Raw genomic sequence first — 14,725 nt, 5'->3', positions numbered from 1 at the left:
TTTTTCCATGTTAGCATTGTTGGTTTGGAAAACACAATTGATGGTTTTTACTATTTAAAAATCTTGTTAAAAGTCCTAATCATAGAAGCCTTAGATTACTTGTTCCTCAAGGTCTGTGATTTTCAGTCTTATTTTTACAGTCTCATCCATCTTCCATTGAAAAAGGTGGTTCTATAAGGAAGAATAATTTGATTAAAAATGTTTTATTTTCTGTAAATTTGCTAGAATATTGGTGCAGCTGCTGTTTATGGATATAGACAATAGTGAATATTTTCATCTTTAATTGAAGTCTGAAGCACCCAAAGATGCTCAGCTCCTCTTCTAATTAGGTCAAATATAAATAACCCCCTTTTTATTTATTAAGAATATCAAGCTGAATTTATTAATAGTCCTTAATTCATACCTCTTCCAAAACAAAATGTTAATGGCCATGCAATCAAATTCTGGTTTTGACCATCTTATCTCTCACTGTATCCTCATTTTACTGGTCTTCTTATTGCACTTTGAAAGATGTATTTGGGTAAATACTTCCCCAATCTCAGAAGGAAGCCATCCTGTACTCCCCTCAGAATGGAAGAGTACCGTCTCTCTTTTTGTATGCTTGCCACATGAATTGCTAGATTATCTATCCCCCTTGTGAATCCAAAGTTATTTTTCAACACTGTGGAGAAATTTCCCTTTACATTCTTACTATAGGTATGAAACACTGAACTATGAAGCATCATTTAAGGAGGGGGCCTTGGCAGATCATCTGATCCAGGCTCTTGTCTGTTAAGTCCAGTTTAAACAGCCACCATTTTCTTTAGGTTCTAGGCATGGTTAGGGATATCAAGATAGTTCTTGAACTAATTGGTATGTTTTGGGAATAATGCTAGGAAGACTTCCTAGATACTTGAATCACTAAACCACTACTGTACCTAACACAGATCACCTCCACCACCTTGCTTACCTGGATAGGGAACTTTCATTATTTTAGTAGTATCTCATTAATAACAACTGATATGAAACTGTCTTGGGAGTACCAGTCCACAACATCAACTTTTTTCAGTTACCGGAGCATCGTAAAATCTACTATATGCAGAAAATCTCTTGACCCCAAGACCTTTCTCCACAAAATCAGAAACCCGCTAAAACGCCCCAAAGGCCCTGATTGTATCTGACAGTCTGGACGTTCATCACACCTGCCCATGAAAAAATCTTATCTCCTGCCTCAGAAACTCAAAGAGGACTTAACATCAAAGCCATTCCTCTAGGCAAATAAATCATACTTTTGAATAAGCCAACTTCCTGTCACTAGGCTGAAAGAAGAAAAGTCTCGCAAAACAGACAAGAAAGTGTTGCACACTGTCTGATGCTGAAACCTCTACTAAAAGCTATCAGTAATTTAGGTAGAAGAAAATGAGACTTAAAACACATTTTCCTGGATTCTGTCTCCCACCTTCCAGCCTTCCAACCTGGCCAAACACATCACCAGAAATGATTGTCCTTTAGACCAGAAATGAACGTCCTGTAGACCCACAAACACTAAATGAAACCAGACCTTGTAAGAGTGACAAACACATTTCCATTGCAGTGAAATTTCTGCTGCAAGGGCACTTGTATGAATGAAGCACAAGATGTTTTTTGTGGTGTATTTCCCTCACCGCATTCTTGGAAAGTGTGAATGAAAATGGACAACCTCTCTGCAGCAGAACTCATTCACATGGGCAATTGATAAAGAACAGAAATGAGTAGCTAAGCATGAATATGCTTCCAAGAAAGAGCCTCTCCATCTCTGACTGCTCTGTCCTGATCCTTGATGAAGATTTACAGAAAATAACCTCAAAATTAAGACTAAAATTTGTAATATGGGTTAATAAAATTAAAAGCTCAATCGAGATACTGTTTTAATGATCATGTGTACTTTTCCTCACATATTATCTTTGCTACACCTTCACTCTTTTGTTGATCCAATCTACTCCCTCAGTTTAGCTAGTCACTTAGTTTAGTCTCAGCCCGCACTCAGTTTGATGTTTGTTGTGCTGTTATCATATCTAAAGAAGGGCTAATGCCCCGTTGTTTTGCAATTGTATCACTTAGTCTAATAAAGAAATATAAACTCTCCCTGATAATCTTCCATTAAAGGTGCTTGTTACTACATAATGGCAACAACTTCATTTTCTCTCAGTGGTGTCTTCCAGTGTTTCACTATTCATAGAATAAGAAAAGCTTTCTTCTAGAGGTCTAACAAAAATCTTATTTGATGTAATTTAAGCCTCTTAGTCCTCTCTATGTGTTCACTGGTTAGGATATGGGAAAGCTGTCATTTGCGTCTTTTAAAAAGACAAAGGAAAATAGTTTCTAGTTAACAAAATGAAATTTATTTCAGGTTTTATGGTGCTTAGTGTAAAAGGTGGAAGGCTGCAAACTTGAAAGTAACTGTTTCCCAAAAGGCAAACCTCTCAGCTTAGTCTGACAGACAATAACCTAACTTTCAGAGTATCGAACAAACCTTAAGCAACAGCCAATGCAATTTCTCCTTTTGTGTATACCAACAAGGAAACAGTATCATTAACTGTGAAATGCTGGATGAGAGGCAGACAGAGAAAGAGAAGCATGGAAGGTTCTGCCAAGAAACTGTCAAGTTGAAGACTGACAAAGTGCATTGGATACTCTATAAAACAGACACAAATGCATAGGTTGTAAAGATGTATCTCTAGTGTGCTATACAAAGAATGCCATTAAGTGGCTAGAGTACTCTGCATCTTTGGTAAAGTAGAAATGTATCTGATAATGGAGAAAATTACACTCTAATCCACAAGTGCATTAGTCAATGTTAGTTCATGAACACGAAGTATCTGCAGATTCTACTATGGTGAGATCTATGTAGTGCAATTTATTACTTTCCAAGCCTAATTCCCTTTTATTTCAATAAATTGTTATTCAGACACCTTTTCTCCCTTCAAAAACCGTACTGTAAGTAAGCATGCTGGAAATTAAAAGCTTGAATATGCAGATAGTTTGCCTATAGGAATTCCTTCTGGGTTGAAACTTGACATACACAATCTTCATATAATAAAACTCTGCATTGTCTTTTATTGTATAATACCAATAGATAAATGGGGGGGAAAAAAGAATGAAAAGAAAAATCATAAAAGAAGAAAAGAAGGGGGACAGAAAATAATAAATCTGAACTATTTCTTGAAATACTGTCCCACATACAGAATAGATTATTAATAGATCTGATCAAAGCAAATGCACTGTAAGAATCTAGTAATCTATAATGATTAGATATTTCATGTCCTAAGAAGACAGCAGCATATTCCACTGCACTGAAGACAATGAGGAATATTACAAAATCTGATGACAAATATTAGTTCTACTTGTTATTCTAAAGGGCGTTTTTCAGCTGTTGCTATTTCTGAGAAAGACTGATTCATTTTCCTATATGGGAGTTAGAGTGGCTTTCTAATATGATAATGTCTGATTTTTTGCTCCTTTGGTTTCCTTAAAAAGCTATGGCTCAGCTCTTCTCATAGTGGGAAGGCAAAATTAGTCTGCATTTTTTTTATTTTTGTGCAGTTAAAAAAAATCTTAATTTTGTTATAGTAGAAGATTTTAAAAACAAAATTATTAAAGCTGCAATTATGCAGCAGCATGACTCAAGACAGTACTTGGAGGTCTGAGGTCTCCACCTCTTGTCGTTGTTAGTGTCATCAGAACTACTTGAGTGGCCATACCTGTTATATAGCTATTTAGGGATTGAGGCATTGTTTTCAGACCACATGTAGTAGAGGTGTTGTTTGCAAATGTGGTGGTGGAATTCATTAGGCAGTTAACAAAACTCCAGTAATAATGTCATGGAAGATCATAGGCCAAAACTGCCCTCTGGCTTTGGGTGCTTCTATTTCAAGATGCTCAGTTGAATGGGCGTGCTAGACATGACTTTTTAAGTTTTTGAGTGTTTGAGTGTATTGAGTATTCATTTTGGTTATTTTTCATAAATACTGATCACCCATAATTTTCTGTGAAGGTTGCAGGTCCCCAGGTGGTGGGAGGGCAGCATATTCTCAGAAAGGAAACCCACTGCAGAAAGAAAACAAACTGTTCTCTACCAGAAAATTGAACAGCATGTGGAAAGCTCATGCAAACAAGAATTAACTGCAAATGAGGAGACAGATGGGCTTGGCAGTCTGTCCTTAAAATGTCATCCAGAGAAAAAAAAAACAAACCCCTCTTAACTTGAAGTGCATGTGAATGGGAGTGGGAGATTATTGGAGATTTCATGCCCAGTATATTTGTTTTTGGAAAAAGAAAAGCTTGATGCTGCATTTCCTTTGTTTTTTTGTCAGCTGGTTGAAATTTTCTTGAACTGCTGGAGGTAGATCTGGACACAAAGATTTCCTTTTTCTTTATTCTACTTAACAATAGGATACACATACACATATCATACCTATGGTTCTCTTCGTCTGACCTGAAGAACAGAGCAACTGGCTGAGGAGAAGTTCACCTTCAAAGAGCCATTGATCAGCTCCCGTTGTTATCCTGTATATCTGGCATTCAATCGTATGTCTGTGCCAGGCATCTACCTGAACAACCCAGGACATAGGAACACTCTAGAAAATGGCATTTTTTTATTCCTGTGGTTAACCTTATCTGGCAGGTTGACCTTGACTGGCTGCCAGGTGCCCACCAAGCCACTCTATTACTCCTCCTTCTCAATAGGACAGGGGCAGAAAATACAACAAAAAGCTCATGGGTCTAGATAACGACAGGGAGATCACTCAAGAATTACCATCACAGGTAAAACAGACTCGACTTCATGAAATTATTTTAATTTATTGCCAATTAATAACAGAGAAGGATAATGAGAAATAAGAACAAATCTAAAATCACCTTCCCCTCCCCCCCGCACCCTTCTTCCCAGACTCAACTTTACTCCTGACTTCTCTACCTCCTCCCGCCTGAGCAGCTCAGGGATGATGGGGAAGGGGGGTTGTGGTCAGTTCATAATGCTTTGTCTCTGCTGCTCCTTCCTTCTCATGCTCTTCCCCTGCTCCAGTGTGTGGTCCATCCATGGGATAGAGTCCTTCACGAACTTCTCCAGCGTGCATCCTTCCCATGGTCTGCTGTTCTTCAACTGCTCCAGCATGGGTCCTTTCCATGGGGTGCAGTCCTTCAGGAACAGACTGCTCCAGCATGGATTGCCCGCAGGGTCACAGGTTCTGCCGGAAAACCTGACTCCTGTGTGGGCTCCTCTCCATGGGCTAGAGTTCCTGCCAGGAGCCTGCTACAGCGTGGGCTCTCCATGGGTCACAGCTTCTTTCAGGGCACATCCACCTGCTCCAGCGTGGGGTCATCCACGGGCTGCAGGTGGCTATCTGCTCCACCATGGTCCTCCATGGGCTGCAGGGGGACAACCTGCCTCACCATGGTCTTCTCCAGGGGCTGCAGGGGAATCTCTGCTCCTGCACCTGGAGCACCTCCTCCCCCTCCTTCTTCACTGACCTTGGCGTCTGCAGGGCTGTTTCTCTCACATATTCTCACTCCTCTCTCCCAGCTGCTGTTGTGCAGCTTTTTTACCCTTTCTTAAATATGTTATCACGGGCACCACCGACGTCACTGATGAACTCAGCTTTGGCCAGCAGCAGGTCTGTCTTGGAGCCAGCTGAAACTGGCTCTGACAGCATGGGGGTAGCTTCTGGTGTCTTCTCACAGAAGCCACCCCTTCAACTACCCCACTACCAAAACCTTGCCACATAAACCCAATATACCTTAGCTCTTATTCCATCCATATGGATAGTGTCCACAGTCTGTAGGAAAATACTGATAAGAATTCCTGCCAGATAGCAAGATATAGCAAAAGCAACATACTTTAACTGTTGTGTATGTGTAACATGCCATTATACAACTGCTGTGCTTAGTTTGTGTGCAAAAAGCAGTGTACTGCAAAAACAAATCTAGTAGCGTTCATGCTGTAATGAAAGCAATAACAGTTTTTAAATTAAGAACACAATAAAACCAGCCAAAACCCAAGCAAACAAATAGGAAAAAAATACCCACTGCAAAAAAACCCAACAGATAAGAGGAAGAGTAAAAGGAATTTTCTTTTTCATTTCCAAGAATCAGAGATAAATACAAACTGACTGCTGAGGTCAGTTCCTGTTGTAGAGCCTACATCAGCTTTGGTAATAAATAAAAGATATCACTGCTCAGTAAGAATTCATTAACAGCACCTTCAGAGCCAGTCATCCTTGGTGATGATCAAAAGACAATTTTCTGTATTGGGAAAAGATGCTTTAAGATGGAGTAGCCGATGGCCTAATAAATCAAAGTATCTGGAGGGTAGGTGCCAAAGAGGTAATTTCCTATGGATGGTCAGAGCTATATTGTGTGGTAGGAGCACAAAAAAGGGTGAGGAGCTGCTTTGCATTGAAGGGATCAACTCCAGGAGTCATGTTCCTTCTTGACCCCAGGGGCATACAGACTGTTTTTTCTGCAGGGATAGGCAAGCAAAGCCATGGCCCATTCTCAGGACTCCTTTTGTCTTATTTTGTATTCCTCAAAGGAGGCAAAGATGTAGGAAAAGCTGTGGAGCCTCCAATGGTAGACTGGCAATTCTGCTTGTCTTTCTTGATACTAATGCCATCTGAGAATGATGTTGGTGGAGGAGAATGAGTTGACAGAGACTAGGAGAGCTATGAGCTGAAGTATTTGTTTTGGTGTTGCATGTACAGAAAGCTTTGAGCGTTATCAGAGCAATTCAAATCAGTGCTGAGTTCTTCCACTGCTTCATGTGTCATGTATCAGCTCCTTTTCTCAGATTTGTACCAAGCTTTTTGCTCCTATTTGTATATCTGCATTAAGATGGTGCACTATCTGGCTTTTAATAAGGAATGAAACTTAAAATGAGACTTCGAATGGATAAGGAATTGTTTAAAGTCTGGCATATTTATAAGAAATTCCCACCAGAGATCTTCAAAGTAGTAGCTACTGGCTGCATAGTGGCTGTCACTAATTCTTCACACATAGGCTGCTTTTAATTTAAATTTTCTATTACTAAGAAAGCTAATTTTACATAAAATCAGAGCTTTTCTGTGTGCCATAACTAGAACAGAAACTACTGCATTAGCTAATCCTATCTGAATAGTAAACTTAAGAAGTCAGCAGAAAAGGAATAGAAACATTTTCTGGTTTTCTCATGTCTCCAAGTGGGAGAGAACTTGTTGGGCCATTTCATCACCTTCTTGCTTATTGCTTAATAATGTACAGCCTGCACCTAAGTAAATCCATACACCTTACTTCAGGCATGTTTTTAATTAAACGTTTGGATGGTCCATATTTAAACATGACTAAATGTATGTAAAGCTTTAAAAACTACAATAGCTCCTCAAGCTGAGGATTTTCTAGATACTGTATTTTTCTGTGATAAATATAAAACAAGGCTAGTCAGGCATATTATTTCCTATCTAAATTGTCAAAGAGTTCATACATGGTAAGGAAGTAATTAAAAAGGACATAATAAATTACAGACTACAGCTAATGCAATGTACCAGCTTCTTCCGGATATTTGTTTAGGCATAGTTCTGATCTACTTATCTTACAGTTAGCATTACTACAGGTTGGTGTATATTTATGAGCCCGATCAAATCCCTTCGTATTAATAAGGAAACATTCAATCTGGTCCTTTAAATGAGTATAGGTCATCAGTTTTTGCCCTGTCTTTGAAAATCAGTTGCACAGAATTTATAGAAGTATTAATTTATTGGAAGTTGTATCTTGAAGAGGAATAGGGTTTTTTTTGCAATGAATCAACAATTTCTTAAGACATTGTTCAGAGTATATTTTCTTTTTATTTATTAAGTGCAAGACACTAACAGCTCATGGAAGGAAAAGCTTTCAAGCTTGGAAACAAAATAAAATAATTAAAACTAATTTACAACTGAGCTCTGGAGTGCTGAAATCCCAATTTAAAATGACGTTTTATGGTTATTGATAAAATTGCAAAATGGAGGAGAAAGTACCTTGGTTGCTGACTTGGAAACCTCAGTCTTGATGAGTTCATTCTTTGCCTTATTCTCTGTTATCTAAAGCCAATCCAGTCACTTTCCAAAGTTACTGAGGTCTTCTGGTGGTTTGGATTCACTGATATGCTGATGGTTATATCAGTTTTGTTCCATTCATTTATATAATAGACTCCAGCAAGTGTGTTGAAGTTGCCTAGAAAGGGTCTCATTTCTAAGTGACCAGTTCAAATTTAGCCTTAACAACTGTGTTATGTGCAACATGGAATTTTCTAGGTGTCAGGCTGGAGAAAGAATAATATTACCTTTTTGGTGGAAACGCAGAAGGCTAAATTCTGCTTGCAAACAGATGTCTGTGAATTTTGATAGATCCACTTGTGTTTAAAGACCTTTTTCAGCATCTCAGATTTGCAGAAATAGGCTCAAACTATTTTGTGCCTGTATTAAAGAGACAATTTCTGCAGTGGGGTTCTACGAAGAGACTGTGTGCGCTGCTGGAATGTGCACTGATCCTACTAAAATTTGAGGGGAGATAAGTCTTTAGTTCTCTTAGGTGCTTCAGAAAGTATAGGTTGTCTGTCACCTGATGCCACTTAATGATTTATCTGAAGTTAACAGGTAGCAACCTCTGATGGGTGGATTGCACATGATACCTGGCTGTTCTCTCTGAGAACATTGTGCAAGGTTAAAGGGTTGGTACACTAAACTTCATAGTTTCACCTGTTCACTTTCATAGAATCATAGAATCATTTAGGTTGGAAAAGACCTTTAAGACCACTCCAACCATTAACCTAACATTACCAAGTTGACCACTAAACCAATTAAGGGTAGAGTAGCAAATTCATGTTTCCTGGCTTGGTGGCTGGATTATTTATAATGAAAGGAAAAACTAGGAATCATTAAGATTGGAAAGGACCTCTAAGATCATCAGTCCAATCATCAACCCGACACCACCATGCCCACTAAACCATGTCCCAGAGTGCCACGTCTACCCGTTTTTTGAACACTTCCAGGGATGGGGACTCCACCACCTCTCTGGGCAGCCTCTTCCACTGCTTGACTGCTCTTTCTGTGAAGAAATTTTTCCTAATATCCAATCTAAACCTCCCCTGGCACAGCTTGAGCCCATTTCCTCTCGTCCTATTGCTAACTACATGGGAGAAGAGCCCAACACCCACCTCACTACAACCTCCTTTCAGGTAGTTGTAGAGAGTGATAAGGTCTCCCCTCAGCTTCCTCTTCTCCAGGCTAAACAATCCTAGTTCCCTCAGCCGCTCCTCATAAGGCCTGTGCTCCAGACCCTTCACCAGCTTTGTTGCCCTTCTCTGAACACGCTCCAGCACCTCAATGTCTTTCTTCTATTGAGGGGCCCAAAACTGGACACAGTATTCCAGGTGTGGCCTCACCAGTGCCGAGTACAGGGGGACAATCACTTCCCTGCTCCTGCTGGCCACACTATTGCTGGTACAAGCCAGGATGCTGTTGGCCTTCTTGACCACCTGGGCACACTGCTGGCTCATGTTCAGCCGGCTGTCAACCAGCACCCCCAGATCCTTTTTGGCCAGGCAGCTTTCCAGCCACTCTTCCCCAAGCCTGTAGCGCTGCATGGGGTTGTTGTGACCGAAGTGCAGGACCCAGCACTTGGCCTTGTTGAACCTCATACAGTTGGCCTTGGTGCATTGGTCCAGCCTGTCCAGGTACCTCTGCAGGGCCATCCTACCCTCGAGCAGATTGACACTCCCACCCAGTTTGGTGTCATCTGCAAACTTACTGAGGGTGCACTCAATCCCCTTTGTATATACAGATGGAGTTTCCCTAGAAAAGTTCACTGCATGGGGAGTTTCCTGCTAGGGAAAGCAATGCTTTTCAAGTAAGACTTATCCACTTGGTGTTTTGAGAACTTTCTGTTAAAGCATGTGGCCTCAGTAAATGCTTGAGGATTTTGTGGTGGTGATCCAAAGAGTGGTAGGTTACGATTTGTGTGTCCTAACTAAGGGGAAATTGTTCATGATGTACACATGGAGCAAATAATCTGATTTAATTTCCTCCACAGGTACCTAGCCTGCACACACCAAGCCACTTTGAAATTTGCATCAATGCACAAAAAGTGGGGAGCTCAGCACTTCTCTGAATTAAAATGCTAATGCGGCCACAACCTGTTTGCATCAGAAGGGGTCTTACAGATGTCCTTCCACACTATATTAAGTTAAGCAGTTAAGGCGAAAGGAAGGGTTGTACACTTAAGTTAGGATCTGTGGGAACTGCTACATCACGCTTTTTGTATTCTTTGCAAACCCAGTGTACAACATTTTTCTCATGGGGCGGAGGCTATAAGCTGCGATGACCATCGGACTGATTTGCTCCATGTTTTTCATATTTAAAATATAGAGTCCCATACTCAAAGGTCCACCTGTGACACTCAGTGGTTTTATATTGTGGAACTGACAGTGGTACTTAGTAGCAATGTAGGTCACTGGAGGTCTTGCTTAATCGTGACCTTTGGTTTCATCAGTCTCTTACCTAACACAAGCCCTGGGACATATTCATATGCTCTTGTTCTACTAGAATTTTTTTTTTAAGAATTAGCTAGCTAATTGCTCTGATTTTTGATAGATCTGACTTGATATTTAGGTTGGGGAATGTAAACAAAATATATAGGCTGTGAACTACAGAGAATGTACTCAGTTGCTTGAATGACAAACATGCCTGGTTCTTCTGCAGATCTCTGCAGTTCAGCATTTGGGACTGGCAGAGCAGTGTCCTGCAGTAACGTCAAGTAGTAAAATTTTGTTTGCCATGGGGCAGATGAAATCCTAAACACCCACTTGAATATGCAAGGGAGAGTGACTGATTCACTGGCAAAAATTTTTCTAAAAAAATGCCTCTGCTGAAATAACAGTTTGTTTAATATCCTGAGTTCTGAACTGCCCTCCGCTAGTGCCCTAATAGTCTATAGCCTTTTAAATGAAGTTTCAAAAGTGAAGCTGAAATTGTTTTTTTTTTCTGAACTAAAAAACCCAGAAGGTGTTGTGTTAGATGGAATGATGACAGTGGACTTTCAGCGGGATAGGTGAAGTGGTGGAATCTAATGGCAAGAGCTAATATTGTTCCAGCTTCCTATATTTATTAGTGCTGGATCAGTTGTCTTCTCCTTGTTACAGACTGAAACTAGGATCAAGTTTATTAATTTGATGTTCCTTTTCAAACATAATTGTATTTCATTCAATTCCAGTGTTAGCTTTTAGATTTGTACTTGTAAAAAAAAAGAAAAAAAAATCACAGAGGTGATGTAACTGTATTTTCAGATTAAAATGTTAGGAATCTATGATAAGTAATTTTTGCCATTGTTTTACATTTGATGAATTTCAAAGAGTATTTCAGCTTCAAAGTCCATCTTTGAAAAGCAAGTGTCAGAGTTTAAATATCATGATTTAGAGAAGCACAGTTGTATTTTTTAATGTAAGTCGAGATATATTTAAATAAAAATGGTCTGACTTTTATAGAAACACTTTGACATAGTCAGTTTCACCCTCTTATGACATCTTAAGTGATTTAGTCAAGTGCATGTTTCATTTTAACAATACTGGATAGGGAAGTGAGTGAGGTTATTTGTGTTGCAAAAATGAGATGACTGTCTTTCAAATATCTTGTAGTTTTATAAAGTAGACTTTTTCTCTAATCAGGTCACAGCCTTTTTTTCAGAAGATCTGAATAAACCTTACATAGTCCCAAATTTTAAAATAAGAAGGAGAATCGTGGGTGCTATGTGCTCCACTCTTTGACATTGTTGAAAACAATGCTATTTTTAAATGTTTATTTTGTCTGTGATGAGGTCATTTGTGTTAAAAAGAAATATTTTTTCCTAATGGACATCAGCAACCACAATACATTTGCAAAATAGCTGGCCTTGTCTATGAGCTGCAAACATACCTTTTATAGACAACCACAAGAATTTATCTTATAAGCTGTTTTTTTCAGAAACCTCCTACTATGTCTTAGAAAGCGATCCCATTCTTCTCTAAAAGCACAACATCTCTTCAAGCGCCTTAATTTTTTTTTCATCAACAGATTGATCTCCTGGGAAAACTACTCACAGACGGTGAACTACATTGATTCAATTAAATTGTTAATGGGAGTACAGTCGTCTAGCTGGAGATGGGGAAAATTGCAGGAGAAGAAGGAATGACGTTGTACTTTCTTTCCGGGTTTAAGTCCTTACCTCTTATAGCCGACACATCATACACTTGTTCAATAATCTTTCTTCCAAGATGCCTTCTTCAAGAAGCAGGGCTGATGCAAATAGTCTCTTGCCTTGGAGCTCTCCGACTAAATTTGGATAGGATCTTACGTCCAAGGCGGTGCAGAACAAGGGGAATGAGGTAGATTCTTTCTACTATGGCACAAAAGAAGGAGAAAAACCTCAGCAGGAAAGTAGACATTTCTGAACGTTGTCTCCCAAACCAGCCCTACATCTTTTCATCTGTTTCTTTCACAATCTAGATGCCATCTCCCCAAGTGATACAACAGGTATCTTAGTCCAGTATAGTGGACTATACAGCTGTACACATATGAATCCTTCTGTGCTTTGAAAGGTGCTTTTAAAGAGCATAGGAACAGGTGCCACTGATGCTAGGGTGTCATGGTTTAACCCTATCCAGCAACCCAGCACCACACAGCCTCTTGCTCATTCCCGCACCCCCAGTGGGATGGGGAGAGAATCGGAAGAGTAAAAGTGAGAAAACTTGTGGGCTGAGAAAAGAACAGTTTAATAATTGCAATAAAATAAAGTAAAATAGCTTGTGTTTTCTTTTTGCTAGTTGGTGGACACATGGCTATTATTTTGTTGATCACATCCATTGGGATCTGATGATGTCTGTCATGCCATTTTATTCCTAAAAGATGGTTCTCCTGCGCAGGTCCTGTGACCTTACTTTGTTCTATGGCAAAACTGGCTGTCAGAAGTATTTGGACTGTTTTCTTCCCTTTCTCAAAAACTTATTCTGCTGTATTGCCCCACACAATGATGTCATCAATATACCACAGATGTTCCAGAGCCTCACCCTGTTCCAGTGCCGTCTGGATCAGTCCATGGCAAATGGTAGGGCTGTGTTTCCACCCCTGGGGCAGTCAATTCCAGGTGTACTGGATGCCCCTCCAAGTGAAAGCAAACTGTGGCCTGCACTCTGCTGCCAAAGGTATTGAGAAAAATGCATTAGCGATATCAGTTGTGGCATACCACTTGGCTGCCTTTGACTCCAGTTCGTATTGGAGTTCTAGTGTGTCTGGCGTGGTGGCACTCAGTGGTGGCACGGCTTCATTCAGGCCACAGTAGTCTACTGTTAGTCTCCACTCTCCATTAGGTTTTCACACTGGCCGTATGGGACTGTGGAAGTGTGAGCAAGTCTTGCTGATCACTCCCTGGTTCTCCAGTTGACAAATCAGTTTATGGAAGGGAATCAGGGAGTCTCGGTTGGTGCAATATTGCTGCCAGTGCACCATTGTGGTGGTGATCGGCACCTGTTGTTCTTTGACCCTCAGCAACTCCAAAACAGAAGGGTCCTTGGAGAGACTGGGTGAGGTAGACAGCTGTTTAATTTCCCCTGTCTCCAAGGCAATGCCAAAAGCTCACTTATATCCTTTTGGGTCCTTGAAATACCCTCTCCTGAGGTAGTCTATGCCAAGGATGCATGGAGCGTCTGGGCCAGTCACAATGGGGTGCTTCTGCCACTCATTCCCAGTTAGGCTCACTGCAGCCTCAAATATGGTTAGCTGTTGGGATCCCCCTGTCACTCCAGAAATACAGGTGGGTTCTGCCCCTGTATAGCTTGATGGCATTAGGGTACACTGTGCACCGGTGTCCACTAGAGCCTTATACTCCTGTGGGTTTGATGTGCCAGGCCATTGAATCCACACAGTCCAGTAAACCCGGTTGTCCCTTTCCTCCACCTGGCTGGAGGCAGGGCCCCTCTAGTTCTGGTCATAGTATTCGTTACTCACTCCTTGTAAATACAAATCAGAAGCCTTTTAATTAAGATCAGAACTAGGATCAGCCCTTCTACTCTGTGTGGGGAACTGCTCACTGGAAACTGGAGCAGTAATTTTCCTGGAAGAGCCCCCTTTTGTGATTGTTTTTCCGTGCAACTCAGGTACCCATGCCTCTAGGGTTGAGGTAGGTTTTCCATCGCACTTCGTCATGTCCTCTCTGTGGTCACACAGGTAAAACCACAGGGTGGCCCGTGGTGTGTATCCACTATGTCCTCTTTCTTGAGCAGAGGGACTCTTACTCCTAATGGCTGAGATGCTGGTCCGTACAGGTGGGGAGTAGGACATATCATCTTTGAGTTGCTGGGCCTTCTGGGACAGTTTCTCCAAAGCCAAGATGAGGGAAGAAGAGACTTTCTTCATATTGCTGGAGTTGGCCAGCCAATTTATCCACCGTCTGTTCCTCTCTGTCTTTCCATGTCATTACTGCAAATGAGTTTGCATGTGATGGTGGTGCGCTCCGTACAAACTTCCACCACATGGGTCATGTGCACCTGACTTCATCTGGATCTTTGGATAAGTGCTCATTGTTCAGCTCATCATAATCACCTCTAGCACAGCTAATTCCCTCAGGTACTGGATACCTCTCTCTGTGGTGGTCCATTTGCCCGGGCCATATATAATATCTTCCTTGAAGAGATACCTTTCCTTCATGCTTGACAAGAGTCATGTCCAGAGGC

The sequence above is a fragment of the Pelecanus crispus genome, chromosome 1 (genome assembly GCF_030463565.1).
Source record: "Pelecanus crispus isolate bPelCri1 chromosome 1, bPelCri1.pri, whole genome shotgun sequence".
In the NCBI taxonomy this organism is placed as follows: Eukaryota; Metazoa; Chordata; class Aves; order Pelecaniformes; family Pelecanidae; genus Pelecanus; species Pelecanus crispus.
Note: the sequence above shows the minus strand (reverse complement) of the source record.